We start from the raw sequence: 18,890 nt of genomic DNA on the forward strand, positions 1-18,890 counted from the left end.
AAGGGACAGTAGTACCTAATCAAATGAAGTAAATCCTGAAAGTATAATTTAAGATATTATCACAGATCATAAAGAGAAATCATTTTGGTAGAAAATACTTCCATGTAGATGGCCGGCTAACTATTTCACTTACACATAAGGTTAGACATGCTAACTACTCTTAGCATGGGTACTACTCCACGAAAGCTTTAGGAATGATTCTTCTTACACTTAATAATAGAGAGCTGTATATCCCTAATCTCGGCCTTTTGCTAAGTCCTAAGTCATTATCTCTAATTGTCTGGTGGACATTTCAACTTAGCATATAAGCTATTGCTCACAACTATAGCTAAACTGTGGGAAAAATATTTGATAAGCCTGTTGCAAGGTTTATAAGAACCTGGTATCTTTGATTTCCTCTAAAAAAGAAAGCTACCCTATAGAAGAATAAGGCGTGGGTGGGAGAGAATTGGTGTTGTGATGGGGAAGAATCAAGAGAGAAGAGGATAATTTTCAGTACGTTTATGGCGGTATAATAGAGAAAGTTTCCTCTTTTCCTCCTGAATATAATAAAAATGCAAAAAGATGAATGTATAAAATTACACAAATCTTGCTTCATTGAAACTAAGCCATCGCTATAAACTAGAAATGAAAACATAACACCTGCAAAAACACAACTGAGATTGACGCGGAAATCTTGAGCGTGAAGTACGGTAAAAAGCTGCCAGGGCTAAGAGAACAGAGGTCCAAAAGCAGCAGATCTTCAAAACACTAGTAAAAATTTCTAAAACTAGATATATATATATATTTTTTCTCCTAAACACAAGATGTTCACCCTAAGGTCATAACTCTATAGCTCTTACTTATAAAACATGCTGTAGGTTTCAGATGAGAGGGAGTAGGGACAGGTCAGATACGCAACAAAAGACACATGGAGTGAAGTATAAAAAAGACAGAAAGTAGAGTGAAAGAGCCCAGGGGTGGTCACTCTCAGAAAATATCAAATAAAAATGCATACATATATATATATGCATGACAGTCTAAAAGTGGTACAGCTGAATAGCAAAGGGCACAACTCAAAATGAATCAAAAACCTAGATATGAGTTAAAATTGTAAAACTCTTAGAAGAAAAGATAGGGATAAATTTTTGTGACCTTGAGTTAGGCAATGATTTTTCAGATAAAACACGAAAAGGACAAGCAGCAAAAGAAACAAATAGCTATATTGGACTACATCAAAAAAAATTTTTAAATATGCTACAAGTAATATCATCAAGAAAGGGAAATGACAACCAACTCACATTATGGGAGAAATTATTTGCTCATCATATATCTAATAAGGACCTAGATCCAGAATATACAAAAGACTTGTAAAACTCCACAATAAGACAACTAACCTAATAAAATATGAATAAAGGATTTAAATAAATATTTCTCCAAAGAATATATGCAAATGGACAATGAGTTGGTGAAAATATGTTCAACATCACTAGATCAAATCAAAACCACAATGAGATACCACATAACACCCATTAGGGTGACTAAAATTTTAAAAAAACAAACAGAAAATAGCAGCTTTTTGCGAAGACATGGAGAAATTGTCACCCTCATACACTGCCAGTGAGGATATAACATGGCACAGCCACTTTGGAAAACAAATTGACAATACCTCAAAATGCTCAGCATCAAGTTCCCACATGACTCAGTAATTCCACTGCTTACGTATCTAGTTGAGAGAATGGAAAACATATGTTCATACACTTGTACACCAATAATCGTAGCAAGACCATTTATAATATACAAAAAGTAGCAAGAACCCATATGTCCATCAACTTGTGAATGGATAAATAATACGTGGTATATCCATAACAATGGAAAATTATTCAACAATAAAAAAGAATGAAGTACTAACACATGTTACAGCATGGATGGGCCACGAAAACATTATTAAATTTATATTAAATACAGAGAAAGCTAAGCATTTCACATAACATTATTATTATAAATGCAATCATCAGGAAAAATAAGAAAGCCTTCCTAAATAACAGAAAACCACAAATCTACACACACACAGACAGACACATACACACCAAAAATAAAAACCAAACAAAGCAAATCAGTGATCCAACAGAGACAAGAAAGTCTTTTAAACAAATGGCGCTGGAACAACCAGATATTTTTATGGAAAAATATAAACTTGAACCAGCACAACACATCATACATCAAAATGATAGATGACACATGGACCTCAAGGCAAAAGCTAATACACAAGCCTTCTAAAAAAAAATAAGCACAGGAGAATATTTTTGTGACATTGGGGTAGATCATTATTTTTAGGATACATAAGGCACTAACTGTAAAGGAAAAATAATTAAATTCAACTTCAATCAAATCTACAACTAACAAAACCTCTGCTTATTAAAAAAACCACTAATAAAATGAAAAGTACAAGCCACATTATCAGGCAAAAATATTTGCAACACATATATTTGACAGAGGACATATATCCAGAATATATAAAGAACTCCTAAACACAATAATGTACAAACAACCCAATAAAAATGGTAAAAAGACCTGAAACGCATTTCAGAAAAAATATACAAATGGCCAATAAGCACATGAAAAAGACCTGAATATCATTATACATCAGGGAAATGTAAATTACAGTCACAATGAGATATCACTTCACATCCACTAGAATGGCTAAAATTAAAGATACTAAAAATACTCTATGTTAGCATGGACGTGAAGCAATTGAACTGTCATTTATTCCCAATGGAAGTCTAAAATTGCATAATTACTTTGGAAAACTACTTGACGATTTCTCATAAAGTTAAACATATATCTGCTCTATGACGCACTCCAAAGGGCACTCAACAGAAACAAAAACTTACATACACACACACAAATGGCGAAGGCAGAATTGCTCATAGTAACTCAATTTATGACAGCCCTAAATTGGAACAACTCCAATGTGTAGCAACAACTGAATGGAAGACCAATTGTGGTCTATTCACACAATGGAATAGTACTCAGCAACAAAAAAGGAATTAGTCATATAGGCAACAATATGGATAAAACTCAAAAGCACTATGTGGATTGATAGAAGCCAGACACAGAAGTCTAACTCTTGATGATTTATATGAAGATCCAAAAGAAGCAAAACTAATCTATGGTGATACAAACATGACCAGTGTTAGCTTCCAGCAGGGATGAGGGGTGGGGAATTGTCAGGAAAGATACCCAAAGGAACTTTCTGGGAGATGGATGTTTTATATGTTGATTTTGCTAGTGGTTACATGAGTATATATATTTCTCAAACCTCAAACTATAAAGTCCACGCTTTTTACTAAATCATACCTCAATAAACCTCACACATGCATAACTACACACACACACACACACACACATACAAAAGGAAAACTTCATTGCAAAAGACCCCTCTCTCAGGCCTACTCCTAACATGGAACCTAGGGCAAGATTGCGAATACAGACTCACATATCACATGTCTAAATATTTACAAGTTATAAATCAAGCTTTCAAAGAAACATTGAATAAAATATGTTCCATCCTCCTACATTGACAAGTATACCGTCCTAAATGTAAAACCAGAAAAAAATGTGTAAAGCTATGATTTCCATATGACTGAATGTTGAAAAAATAGCAAAGATGACTGAATTTAAATGTTATCGCCCATGTCTGAGTGCACCCTTCATGGGCCAGGAATGTTGTATGAGTAATAAGATAAAGTTTTATAAAAATCATAAATTGATAATCTCCTATTTATTCCTCAAATTTTCTTTCCTTCATTGAAGCAAAATCATTAATTAAGAATTTAAAATCAAGATTTTTACATAAGTTGAGTCTGATCGATAGTAATGAACCAAAGGTTAAAAATAAAATAAAATTGCATTAAAAGTATATAGAATTTGAATCATTTTCATCAGATACAAATTAAAGGCAAGACATAAAAAATAAAATTATTTTTAATATGTTTTTGGTGATTTTTCTTGATTTATCTATTAAACTGCTAAATACTAATTGTAATTGAGTATAAAAATTAACTCAAAACTTTAATTCTTTTGAAAATTTAATTAAATGTATTAAATAGTTTACATAAATAAAACTACTCAAAATTCTATCATTCAATGTCTAAGTACCAATGTAAAGAACAGATATCAGTGCTTCATGTGTGATATACTAGATCATCATATATACACTTGGAAGAATATGCATTGTTTAATATCGCCACAGGTTCTTCAGCTGTAACGTGCAACTCTTGTGAATATCATGCTAATTCATAAATTCCTTTGGAATCATGAAAAGAATCAAGGAAGCCTACTGTAGGCACTATTGGGAAATAATCTCTCACTGGGTAAGAAATTAGCAATTCACGCCACCTGAGAGAAAGGATTTGATGTCTTTTCTGTTACCTAACCATTCTGTGGCTCAAATCTCTAACGTAGGTGGCAGCACAATCAAATAACCTTTGTAGATGTCATCCTTATTTTTTTTTCAAGGAAGAGGGCAAGAAATGTGGCAAATCATTTCCTAGCAAAAGAAAGGTGCTAGTCATAGGAGGTGTTCAGTACAAAGTACTGGATCCCAAGTGCCAGCAATACCCCTGTATTCTTCACTCTATCTGTCCTCCAGGTTTCTAATTGTAGTTGCCCTCGTAAGTGCTGGGCTCAAGTCTGGGTGCCCTCCTGCTGGGTCTATGGGTGGTAGTACAACCCAGACTGGCCTGCTTTCAGGTTCTTCCTTCCCCATGATCCCAAGGGTCACTATGTAATTCTCTTAAATCATGTTACTCTTCTGCTTAAAAACCTTCCATAGATTTCTATCAGCTACAGGATTACGCCCAAATTTGTCAGCTTTGCATTCAAGAATCTCTAAATCTAGCTTGACTTTTCTTTTCCAGCCCTCTCTTCAGTTTCATAGTGCCTATATCTCTATTCACGCAAAAAAAGAATTAAAAAATTAAAGGATAAAAAATTTCACTTCTCATCCTCATAAACACAGTCCTGCCTTCCTACTTTTGGAACTTGAAAGGTCGCTTTTCTAATCTTCATCTAGCTGACCCCCAGGAATTGACCAAGATTTGGCCCAAATCCCACTTTCATAGGGAAACCTTCCTTGGAAAATAAACCTAGCAAGATTCTTTCTCTTCCGTGAGTCTTAAACAATTATTGCCTATGAATGAATATTCACTGTTTACTACACTATGCTCTATTTCCCCTCAAATAGATTACACATTGCCTGAGAAGCAGGGGTGGGTTTTGTTGTCCTGTTTTTTTCTTTTTTTGCTGAGGAAGACTCGCTCTGAGTTAACATTGGTTGCTAATCCTCTTCCTTTTGCTAGAGGAAGATTCGCCCTGAGCCAACATCTGTGCCTACCCTCTTCCACTTTCTATGTGGGTCGCTGCCACAGCATGGCCACCGATGAGTGGTGTAGGTCTGCGCCCAGGAACCAAACCCGGGCTGCCAAAGTGGAGCGTGCCAAATCCAACCACTAGGCCATGAGGCTGGCCCCCCAGGGCTGTGTTTTATACCTCATTGTGCCATGAACAATACCTTGCACATAATAGGTGATTAATTTGTAGTTGCTGATAACATCTTTAGGCGATAGTGTAGCTAACAGGACAATAATGAAAGTACAAAAATCCTCCTGCCTCCCAAGGGACCGAATCATATTTCAGAACCATTTGTATCTCAGTGTCCTTTCCATCTCACCACAAGTAACAAAGATTCACCAGGCTCCCAGGAGTTAAGACGCCTATGAAATGCTCGTCTTCAACTTCTGTATGCAATTTTTAATCATCGATATTAGATAATTACAAATAAGGAAGATCATATAGAGAAATAAGCCAAGCAAACATTGCGCTATTATGAATACGTCCAGTGAAAGAAGCCACGGGGAGCTGAATGAGCCGTTGTTGGAGCCCTAAATGTTTTCTTTGTGAGTTCATTTTACTTTAATTGCAGTTCTGAGCGGCATCTAAGTTTACAGCAGGAGATAAAAGTATGGAAGAATATAGTATAGTGTTATGACTATTTTTACAGCCATCCTTTGCTGGTTATTCACAATAAAAAGCACAGCATATTCAGGGTGCATTAATAAAAAATGGAGACTATAAAAAGCTATTAAAATAGAATGTACATTATGTTCACTGAGGACAGTATAGGATTGAGGTGCCATTTCCCTACAAATAAGATGGAAAGCAAAGTGTTCAGAAGCCAGAGGCTCAAAACCAAACTTCGAGTTGCACTCCCTGTCATGAAAATCCCACCTACTTTATGCTCTTACAATGCTAATTCATATGGGCATTTGATAGAGGTTTAGTTTATTTAGTAAGACTTACTTTATGCTACAAGTATGTGACTGGAAGGGTTCAAGGATTTAAAGGTAGCTAGTTCCTTCTCCCAATATAACACCAAGGGATTTCTCTCTACGCTCAATGAACAACAAAAATATAATAATACAATAATCAGCATTGTGAAGCTCCGGATAGAAACCCAACAAATTTCCTTCTCAAGAAGCCACACCCAGGTGGTGAAAGCTTTAGATACATTTTGTATCAACCTCCCTCGAAGGGACTTCCTACAGAGAGTTCAAAAACCCCTGGGGTTCTTAAAATTGCACTGTGTATTTCTGAAAGCAAATATCCAAACATTTTATAGCCTTTGTCCTTACAAACTATTTCCAAACAGGCAAAGGACAAGTCTGATTATCTCTCGCCCAGACAGAAATGATTAAACCCACTAAGTGACTTGTTCACAGAAACTGACACAGACAGAAGTAACAGTTCTTCTCTTGTAACCAAGTACACACAGCATCGCCTTTCTGGAGATATTCTAGAGGGCTTCATGTCTGGGATTCGGCCTTCATGGCCAAGGATGATCCCATTTTAAATTCAAAAGTGAAATCAAACCAAAATAGTTTCCTTGACATGTTTGTGAACCTTTACAGGCTTTACCTGATTTATTGAGGAAAGGGAATTTGGAAGCACATGAAAAGTTTACCGAAGGCTTTCTTTGCAATGTAAAGGCACTTTCATAGTTGTTTTAGATTTACTCTTGAAACTCTGTAATAGATTATAAAACTTTCCTAGGTAAAGAGTTCCAGGCGGGAAGAGAATTTATTTGAAAAGCTTCGATGTTTTTCTAGCTGTCAGGGAGGCTGGGAAAAGGGCACTGCAATGATCAGTCTTTTTAGTAGGAACCTTGGGGTGAACTGGAGCAGGGTGGGGGAAATCAACCACAGAGCTTCCCAGAGCAGAAAACAGTCCCAGATTTCAGCAAGGTCACTCACCACAGAGGGTCTCAGCTGAGGTCATCATCCTACCCCGAGGGCTGATGCAAACTCACTTAAAATGAGGACGTCCTTAATGTTTGGATAATGGCCCCACTCCACTCAAGTATTAGAGAAATCATCGCAATGGGAGAAATGATGACAAGCACAAAACCCAGCAGAGGTGCTGTGACTCAGATTATTTCTAACCAAATGAATCACAAACTCTTAGGGCCACCATGGTTCCTGGGTTGTTGCCTAGTGGCAAACACACTATGGGAATTCAAAGACATTACACCTTTGTAACTTTTTAAAAATTTTGATTAAATTACAAACTTATAGAAAACTTGCAAGAATAATACAAAGAACTCCTATATACCCATCACCCAGACTTAGCAATTGTCAACATTCACTACATTTGTTTTATCATGCTAGGCACCTTTGGAAACATCATGCAAGGCTTTAGTAATTGCCTAAAGCCATAATTTATTTGTAACATACTACCTAATTATTAGAGACAGAGCTGATCTATATAGAATGATAATAATGGCAATGATAATAATAGTAATTTGCACATCAAGTATTATAAAACCTTACAAGGTAAGTATTATTATGTTCGGGCTACAGATAAGAAAACTGAGGTGACAGAGCTAGCACGTGACAGAGCCAGGATTCAAATTCAGATCTATCTGACCCTGCAGCTAGTGCTCAGAAACATTATCAAACACCTTCCTTTATCAAATATAGCAAAAAGATTCCTTTTCCTTAGTCTATCTGATTCCCAGTGGGTTATCCCTTCACTTGGGAATTCCATTCATATTCTTGAGGGCTGCATAATCAAATATGGGAACACAAATCAAGAGCAAAAATTCAGCTGTGGCCGAGCAAATTTCAGTGTTTTATCCTTAAGGATAATGTCCTTTTAATCTGCAAAATTGAAACATTCACATTTTTCTACTTAAGAGTAACCAGTATGATTGTGAGCCTTTTTTGATGTTCAATCGCTTATTCCGAGACTAGGCTTATTGGCATGAGCAATTCTTTGAGACTGGCTCCCATCCACCTACTACCACGCCATTTCCTGTGACAATAGCAGCTCAGAGTTTGCTACTGTACAGGACATCACTGGGGAACCGCCAAAGTAAAATAAACTCATCAGTGACTCAACCTGGGAGTTCTAACCACCAAAACATTAAAATATTATAAGTCCCTGCCAGACTGCTTAATGATTGTTGAAACTATTAGAGAATTTCAGCAGGTGTCAACCTGGGTGTTTGCGTGTGTGTTTGTGTGTACATATCTTCGAATGGCTATGAATGTATGTGTTGAGTATAATGTGTCTGTTTCTAAGAAGATTTCAGTCTCCTTTGATTCTAAACTCTATTCTCCTAACAAGACTTTATTTCTAAGAAATAAGAACACTCTTTGTAAAGTTGAACAATTGATTTTTGATTTTTCCATTCTGAGTCTTTTTGCTTTGACCAGGTGTTTTGTAGCAGGTTACCAAAGAACCTTCTTTATTGTCATTGGACAATAGAAAAAGATCAAGAACTACAGATGCTCCTGAATACACACTAAGGCCATGGTAGGCCCACAGAATTTTGGATGCTTTAGTTACTTTCTCTGTAGAAGTAAGTTCAAAAATTGTTTCCTGAAGTTTTAGAGAAATAATAGAATTTATTTTAATTTTCTAAACTTTAAGCCAAGACTGCTCAGTTTAATTGCTTAGTAGCAATAATTCTAAGGTTTTCATTTTCTGGAAAGTTAAAAGCTTGAGCAAGTTTATACATTATCTTATCTGGTGAGCCTTTACTAATTAATTCAATAAAATATATTAAAAACCTGCTATGCTGGGCATAAAGAATACAAAAATAAAGAGGGTGTTGTTTTATTAATATTATCAACAATAACAGAAGATACTATTTATGGAATGCTTACTGCTGATAGTCAGTGTGCTGTTTTATATAAATTTATAAGCATTACCTCATGTATCTCTTACAGAAAGACTGTAAAGTTGGTATTGTTACTATCTTCGTTTTAAACAGGAGAAGGGTTTAGAGAGGTTAAGAAACTTACCATGTGGCAGATCTGGGATTAGAACCCAGGTCAGTTTGACTGAAAACCTTCTGACTTGTTATGTTGTGTCATATAGAAGGGAGACATATTTGATAAATGCCCTGAAGTTTTATAAGTGTTATAATAGAAGTATGTCCAGTAGGGCATGAAAGAGGACATTGAAACGATGGCTCTTGGGGGTTTAGAGAGAGTCTAAAGGACTGTAAGAGCATTTCTTTGCAGGGAGCCCTTATTGGGATCAAACTCGTAGACATTATCCAATTGAGCTAACAAGGTCAAACTGTCATCTCACAAAAAGGTCATCGTTGGGGTCATCTAAAAAGCAAGCTTCAGAAAGAATACAATAGATTCCAACTCCCAGAGCAGTTCAGGATCCTATGGATAAGACCTGTGCTGCCCAATATGGTAGCCACTAGCTATACGTGCCTTTTAAGCACACAAAATGTGGCTAGTTGAAATGGAGATGTTCAGTAAGTGTAAAATAGACAAAGGATTTTGAGGACTTACTACAAAAAAAAAAAGAATGCAAAATATTTCACGAATCATTACTATTGATTATGTATTGAAATGATGATATTCTGTATAGAGAGGGTAAATAAAAATATTATTAAAATAAATTTAACCATTTCAGTTTTGTTTTATTTAACGTGGCTACTGGAAAAGATAAAACTGCACATGTGTAATGCATTTGTGACTTATATTATGTTTCTACTGAAATGTGCTTGAGTTTCTTCTCTTGATCTCTGAGGCCAAGGGCAGTTTAGATTTGTATCCTTGACGTTAATCCAGAAAGTAAACAGCTTCGAGGCCTGCCTTTGCAGCATTCACTAGCCACTTTGTCCGGTAGCTAGGGAATCATCATCATACTTTAATCATCACCATACAAAATACAAACTCCTTCGGGCAGCCATTGGGTCTTATCTATCATCACAGTGCTTAACCTAATCCCTTACACATAGTATCACTCAACAAATGTTGAGTGGAGGACTTAGCTCATTAAAAAAAACGCTAAACTACTGAGTCAATTTCTTTTTCAACAAACATTGTTGAACAACTCATTTATTTTTGACCAATGTTGCCCTCTTTAAAGTAATCATCATAGAAAGGTCTACATTCACTATAATAAACAATACTTCTGTTCAAATCCATTTTGAATCTCCTTTTCTGGAAATGCCCTCTCAATCTGTGGGGTCTTGTCATGGATAGTCTCAACAGTGGCAAAACTTTGAACTCGAAAGTTAGATTAACAGAGTAACAGCTCTTAAAGATCAATTTTTCTCCATAGGCTTGCGTGTCTTTCCCCAGAATGAGCATCATTTATCTTATATCGAAGTTTCTTCTACTTTCTTTCATATCTGTAATCATTTATTTTGACAGAGAAGACTGAACCAAAAACAGCAGTTGACCAGGTCAGCTTTCTCTGCTGAGTTAGCCACGTGGCTATTCAGCAAATCATCTTTTCGTTCTTCTTGCTCTAAGCATAGATTAGAGATGATTGAACTAGTTGAAAAAATTAACTCGTATGGCACTGACACGAAATTGTCAGAACAGCTGCTGTAAACCAAAATGGCTGTACCAGCGCATGACTTAATATCAGTCCCAGTCCCAGTACAACTAAAACACACAGAAAATAGTTTTCTTCCCAACTTATTATCAAAAGCTTCAGTGCCACTCTTTTGCATTTATCTTTATAAATGAGCAACTCCTCCCATTAGAAAAAGTCTTAAATTGGAGCTCATCGGAGGGTTTCCTGTGAAGCTACCTCACTTCTTCCTCTTTTTCCTTCTTAGGATCAACAGTAAAATGTTGTATTTTATGGCTGTCTTGAACATAATTTCTGGCGACATGCTCTGGCACACTTCCACCCATCTTTAAGGAATGAGAGTCTTAGTTTGAACTGCCATAACACTCTGATTTTTAGCAGGCGGTTGAGGAAGGAGAGTTTGTCCACAAATCCTATATATTACTCACCTTGAGCCACCATAACTAGATACTACAGAATGGGTGGCTTAAACAGGCATGCATTTCTCACAGTTCTGGAAGCTGGAAGTCCAAGAACAAGGTGCCAGCAGGTTTCGTGTTTGGTTAGGTCTCTCTTCCTGACTTGCAGGTGGCTGCCTTCTTGCTATGTCTTCACATGGCCTTTCATTTGTGTGCACAAGGAGGGAGGGAAGGGGTGGGGAGGGGAGAGGGGGAGGGGAGAGGGGGAGGGAGAGGGGGAGGGAGGGGCAGAGGGGGGAGGGAGGGAGGGGGGGGAGGGAGAGGGAGGGGGGGAGGGAGGGAGAGGGAGAGCGCAAGTGAGCGCGACCACGCACGTGCGCAAGTGCTCTGCTGTCTCTTCGTCTTCTTATGAAGACACCAATCCTATCATATTAGGGCCCCACCTTTATGACCTCATTTAACCTTAATTACTTCTTTAAAGGCCCTATTTCCAAATATAATCACATTAGGGTTCATGGTTTTAATATATGAATTTTGAGGGAATACAATTCAGTTTATAAGATCCTGGATGGGACATCATTACTGCTGTAATACATGCTTTCTGGTATTAGGCTAAAATATTTGCATGCTGCTTTCCTTACTGGAATATTCCCCTTAATAGCTATCTAGTAATTCACCTATATAAAATGATTTAAAACTTTGATACAAGATGGGTTTGGTTGTTTTGTAAGAAACACTTTTGTATCAAGTACAAAAATTATGTAAGATTTTCTCAAAAGCACAAGCTTTTAACAGTAGACATTTGATATAAATAATGCTTACAAGTCTCATGATAATTTAAACAGAAATCTGTAGAGACTGTGTTAAATAACAATGCTGTTATGATACGAGATTATGAAGAGAAGTTTAATAAAATTCCATTGGGATTAGGTTACAAAATGAAAGTGTGTCAATATAGCATGTCTCCATGATAACGAAGAAAACAAACAAACAAAACAATGAAATACCAAGTGTTGAACTTCTACTTCCAGCTGGGGTTTCTAAAGATGTAAATTAAAGAGCTTTAAAAAAATGCCATCTCTACTCTTCCATTTTCAAAGCAGAATTCCTGATCATTTAGAAAGAAATGTTGTAATTGTAGTCAAATTTGCTTTTACCATCATTATCACATTTATTTATTGAGTGTTCTAATGTTCAAGGCACTATGTTAGGTGCTTAACAGGACATTGCCTGTGACCCAAAAATAACGTACCATGGCCTAGTCAATCCAGTGTTTTTTGTCCATTTTAACAATGCAATTGGATCAGAGCTCATTCAGTCTGATGGATTGCTGCATAGGAAATCATTAAGATAGTCTAAACTGCCGAACTGACTGTGCCACAGCCAATTGAGTACCTCTGTATAGACGTGGACAGAGAGAAGGCACAACCCCTGATCTTGAGGCAATTACTTTCTAAATCACTAAAACATTATTGTTATAATACCAAACCAAATTGATGCAACATAATGGTACTCAATGTTTCTGGCTCCAGCTAAATGCTCCGTGAATGCAAATAAAGGATACTAATAGCTTATAAAGAATGTTCAGAAGTGGCCAAGTGTTGAAAGGCCTGAACCGTGATGAGTTGCTTCAGAAGTTTGAACTACAATAGAAAGAATCCCACAGACATGCTTGTAGAGTAGTTTTGAGCCAAATCATTTACTCAACAGATATGTAGTGAGTACTCACCATGTACCAGGTACTACACAAAGGACGAAATATTCCCACTTAGGAATTGTGAGACCTGGGATAAGTCACTTGATCTCTCAATCCCTTTTTCATTGTATGTAAAACAGATGTAATAATTTGAACACTGCTCACCTCACTGCATTATTGGGAGGATCACAAGAGGAAATGTATGTGAAGGGTAAATAACGCTTTTCTTTCTGACTAGTTTCCAGTCCAACAATCAGTAAACCAACCAACAAAATGATACAAATCCCACCTCCAAGAAACAATTGCTATTAACATTTTGGTGTACTTCCAGTATTTTTTTCACACTTTTTGTTTATGCATTTATGACCCATTTAAAAAATTTTGGATCATATAGCCTCTTGAGAGCATTTCTCTTCTCTCTTAAATACTACAAAAACATGATTTTCATAACTGGAAAATATAGATCTACCATTAAGTTATTTAACCAAATCTTTGTTTTCAAATATTTCAATAGTTTTAAATTTTTTTGTAATTTATATAATGTTGTTATGAACATCTCTATATAAATCATTGTCCAGATCTCTAATTTATTTCCTCAGAATATATTCTTAGAAGTAGAATGCTTGTTAAGGGGTACAAACACATTTGAAATTCCTGATACATATTTTTAAATTGATCCTTCAGAAACATTATCAATTTACACTCCCACTACTATCCTCAGTACCGCTGAACAGTAATTTGAGACAAGAAAATATCCAATATGACAGATCAAAAAAAGGACACCTTACTGAGTTAATTTGTGTTTTTTTTTAACTACTAGTGATATAGAATGCGTTTACCCATGTTTATTGGCTTTTTGTACTCCTTGCCTACTTTTTCTATGGGAATGTCAGTTTTTTTCCCCTTAAATTCTATGAGCTTTGTCTATGTTATAGATATAAACCTGTCATCTGCCTCATTTATGTTCCTAATTTGTCCTCTGCCTTTTGACTTGATTTGTGGTGTTTTTTGATGTTCAGAAACTTGTAATATTTTATAGTTCACTCTATCCATCCTTCCGTTTGGATCTTTTTTCATGGCTTAAACATTAAAAAGGTTCTATCCATTCTGAACTAAACTATATTTAATTAATTTATAAATGTTATCTCTTTGGGGATTTCTTTTGAGGTAATATATGGTAGAAGGGAAAACCTTACTGGATATTTTTTGGCCAATTACATGGGCAAATTTTCACTCTCAGTTAACTTTTACTATTGGCTTATGATGCTTCCTTTATTACCTATTAAATTCTTATCTATTCTAGAGTCTGTTAGAGGGCAGTTTATTGTATTCGATTTATCTGTAGACTACAGCATTATCAAGATATGACTTTAATTATTGTATTCTAAGAATGGGTTACATTTTGTAGTAAGATGAGTGCCTTTATAACTTATTTTTCAAAATTTCTTTAGGTATTATTTCCTGTTTCTTCTTCAAGATTAACTTTAGAACAATTTTAGAGATTGTGTTACATTCATACATCCTATAAATTGATTTATTATATTGAATATTCCCACCCAAGAACAAGGCCTATGTCTTTTTCTCAAATTATTTTTAATGTATTTCTATTACATATTGTCATATTTTTCATATATTTACTGTATTTGGGCTATTCCCAGGCATATTTTATTTCTGATATTTTTGTGAATGAGATATGAGACTTCCCACTAGAATTGCTATTTGCTGTTGGCACATAGGAAAGATACTGATTTTTGCATATAAATCTTGTAATGGGCCACCTTACTGCAATTTCTTATTCTCAACTTTATAGTTTTCTTCATGGGTTTCTAGGTGTATAATTATATTTGCTACAAATATTACTTTCTCTTTTTCAACTAGTTATATTGCTTATCCTTGATAAGATTTTCTTTAAGCAAATGAAAGACATTCATCACAAAGACCATTTTTAGTTCCATGAGCGTATACCTCCCCCGACCCTTTAACTTCCCCACCCAAAAACTTAGCTCTGCTTTTTTCCTCAAAACGAACCTTTACCATCAGATATCATCACCTTTCCCCAGCCTTTTCATGGCCCTGTAACTGTGTCCGTTCGGAGCACATGATTCAGTTACCTTTCCAACAGCAACTCCGATGTCTCAGAACTTGAGCTTTGGAAATCTGTGGGGCATTCCTTGAACTACTTTAGGTATAAAAATCCCCTCTGCTCACACTCTGCACCCTAGCACGTAGAGGAAAAGGTAATGAGTGTTTGTGTGTGGGGGTGTGTGTGTGTGTGTGTGTGGGTGTGTGTTGGGAGAAGAGGGGTTGGGAGATTCAGGAAATAAGTAAATGATGTTTCATCCTTCTACCTCTCTTTTACTACATTTTTCTTAGTTTTTCAAATTTTATGCCAACTTACATTTCCTGTAGCCTTACAAATCAACACTCACTCTCATGCTCCTCTATGGAACACTGCTCTGCACAAAAACGCATCACCAAATGCTCCCTAAAAAGCTTCCTAAGGTCATAAGTCTTAAGTTTATCACTGAATACACAACATTTATAAAAATCTCTGGCACATACAAAATATCATTTATTCAATATTTATTAGATAAATTAAATCCTTCCACTCCTCCTACAGTTGCTACTTGGTAATTATCAAGGATGGCATAGGTGATTCTCTGACTCCATAATCCTGAGATCTATCTAGGAAGTAAAGCTGAAGCACCTGATACAGTCAATAACGTAGTCACTCCATTTAGTCATTCATTAATTACATAATTATTGAGCACCTATTATGAGTGAAGCACTGTGCTACGTGCCAAGGATACAGCATTAAGCAAGAGAGACATGGTATGTGCTCTTACAGAGTTTATATTATATTGGAGGAAACAAAAACAAGAAAAAGTTGTTAAAGCATATAATTAAAATAGTAAAGTTGTGAAGGAAATAAAAAAGCAGGCTAAAATGGGGAATAGGGGGAAAGGCTATTTGAAGTTGGTGGTATAGGAAGCCATGTGAAGATTTAGGGTGGAAGATTTGGAGCACATGATAGTATACAGCAAGAGTAGTTAGTACAGATGCTCTAAGACAGGCAAAAGCTTGACACTTTTCAGGAACAGAAAGAAGGCTGTATGACCAGAACATAGCAAGTGAGGGGGATCGTGGTGGATAAGGTTAGAGAAGGAGGCAGGGGCCATATTATGGAGGACCTTTCAGGCCACATTAAAGACCACAGCATCTATTATAAGATGGATGTTCAGCCACTGGAGAGTTTTAAAGCAGCGATACGGTGTGACCCCATTCAAATTTTAAAAAAGAATTCTCTGGCTTCTCTGTATTGAATAAACTATAGGTTTATAAAAGTTGAAGCAGAAATACCATTTAGATTGCTATTGGAATAGTCTAGGTAAGCGAGATTCTTGGGCTGAACTGGTGTGATGAAGTATAAATGTAGATAACTGTATGGATTTGAAATATATTCTGAAAGAAGACTAAATCATACTGAGTGAAGAATTAGATGTAAATGTGAGGGGAATGAAGTAATCAAGAACAGTCTAGTGTCTGCCTTGCGCAGCTGGGCAGACATGGATTTATGGATTTATTGAGTAGAGAGATAAGCTTAAATGGGAAAAATAAGAGGTCTATTTTGGCCATGGTAGATTTGAAATGTTTTTAAGACATGTAAGTGGAAATGTCAAGTAGGCAGTTGAATACACGTCTGTAGCTTGAGGAAGAGGTCTGAGTAGGAGATACACATCCAGTGAAGCATTTAAATAATAAATAAAAATCAATAAGATCAATTTATTGAAGAATATGGATTTTAAAAGTACCTAGGATGGTGCCCTAAGTTATTCTAACGCTTAGAGGTTGTGTAAAGGAGGAAAATCCAGCAAAAAGAGACTGAATATAAGATCTAGGATGCGATCATGGCAAAAGGTGACTTTGATAAAATATAGGGAAAGATTACTGGAGGTGAGTGGAGATCAAGAAATTGACTTACCAAGCCACTGAATTATTCAGGAAGGTATTTAACTCACGAGGAATGGTAGAAAGTTTAGGATGGAGAAGAAAAAAGTGATCAGGTTTCTACAGGTATGCATGAATCAGGGAGTTTGAGAGGGACGTCAATAGATGGCAACAATAAGAAGGATTAGTGGGTGACAGTCCTGTGGCATGAAATGCAAAGGTACAGAGAATATGAAACAGGAGGAAGGAGGAATAATGATCTAGAAAGAACAATGGGGATCAAAGAGTATACTTACTCCATCTCCTGTGCCTACGGCCTATGTGGTATAACAAGTTTCCTGCAAGGAAGAGCCCAATTTTAGTTAAGACAAGGAAGTGAAGAAAACATTGTAAGAGGAATTTATTGCTCATAGAGAGAAGTATCAGTTTTCATTGCTGCATAAGAAAGCATCCCAAATTTGAGTAGCTAAAAAGACCCAGCTATTTTACATATCTATGATTCCATAGAATGGGCTCACTTAGGCAAGTCTTCTGTTAGTATCAACTGCAGTCATTCATGTGACTACAGCTGCCCATTGACTCAACTAAGGATGAGTCATTCAATATGGCATCACTCACACGTCTTGGTAGTTGGTATGAGCTGTAAAACAGACCATGTGGTCTCTCATCCTCAGGGGACTATCACAGGCTTTATTAACATGAAAGTCTCAGGGCAGAACTATAGTGAGAACAGAAGCTCATTATGCTTAAGCTTAGAATTCAAAATAATCACTTCTACCATAATTTATGGATCAAAGCAAGTCAAAATTTCAGCCCGGATTCACGAGGGAACAGATATAGAGTCTATCTCTTGATGGGAGGAGCAGCAGAGTCAAATTGCAAAAATGTATACATATAGGGATGAATAAATTATAGCAACAAATTTTGCAAACAATCTATCATTGTTTACTTTCTGGCCAAAATAGTTCACATCTATTTCTATATCTGTTTTGTAATATTGCATTCTAAGCAGATAGATTAAAAGTTAAGACATTAAAGGTAAAGAGATAGAGAAATATATACCATGCTAACACTAAGCAAATGAAAGATGGAGTAGCTATATTAATTTCACACAAAGAAGACTTCAGAGCTTGGAAAATAATCAAGAATAAACGGAGGTATCACACAATGATAAACAGGTCAATTCTCCAAAAAGACATAACAATCCTGAATGTGTATGTGCCTAACTACAAAGCATCAAAATATGTGAGGCAGAAACTGACAGAACTTAAAAGAAAAACACACAAATCTACTATTAGAATTGAAGACTTCAACAAACCTCTATCAGTAATTGAAAGATTCGGCAGGCAGAAAATCAGTAAAGATATAGTTGAACTGAAAGCATCATCAATTGACTGTATCTAATTGACATTTGTAGAATGCTTCATCCAAAGACAGTAGAATACACATTCTTCTCAAGCTTACATGAAATATTCATGAAGAGAGACCACCTTCTGGGCCAAAAACATACCTTAATACATTTAAAAGAATAGACATCATACAAAATATACTCTCAGATCACAACGGAATTAAACTAGAAATCAACAAGAGAAAGACAGCTGGAAAATCCCAAAATATCTGGATATTAAACAATATACTTCTAAATAACACAAGTAAGAGAAGACATATCAGGAGAAATTTAAAAATATTTTAAACTAAATGAAAAGACCACTTATCAAAATGTGTGAGATGCAGTGAAAGCAGCACTTAGAGAGAGATTTATAGCATTAAATTCATATATTAGAATTTTGTATTAAGATTATTCTGGATTCATTAAATAAATAAAAGTGTTTTTTAAATCTGTTTTTTGGGAAAAAACATTTATATATTAGAAAAGAAGAAAGATCTGACATTAATAATCTAAGTATCTACCTTAGGAAACTAGGGAAAGAAAAGCAAAATTAATTTAAAGCAAGCAG

The 18,890-nt window shown here is 35.8% G+C and overlaps 1 long non-coding RNA gene across 5 annotated transcripts in view; it reads right to left on the reverse strand.

The window, feature by feature from the left end:
• Positions 1 to 18,890, reverse strand: part of LOC139080947 (uncharacterized) — a 716,757-nt gene that overhangs the window by 198,632 nt on the left and 499,235 nt on the right. For 4 of the 5 annotated variants that reach the window (XR_011535838.1, XR_011535837.1, XR_011535835.1 and 1 more), the window contains one exon: positions 1,649 to 1,705. The exons of the other annotated variant lie outside the window; for it this stretch is intronic. This is a non-coding gene — a long non-coding RNA (uncharacterized lncRNA). The remainder of the gene's footprint in view (positions 1 to 1,648; positions 1,706 to 18,890) is intronic. 5 annotated transcript variants of the gene reach the window in all.

This window comes from Equus przewalskii, chromosome X (genome assembly GCF_037783145.1).
Source record: "Equus przewalskii isolate Varuska chromosome X, EquPr2, whole genome shotgun sequence".
In the NCBI taxonomy this organism is placed as follows: Eukaryota; Metazoa; Chordata; class Mammalia; order Perissodactyla; family Equidae; genus Equus; species Equus przewalskii.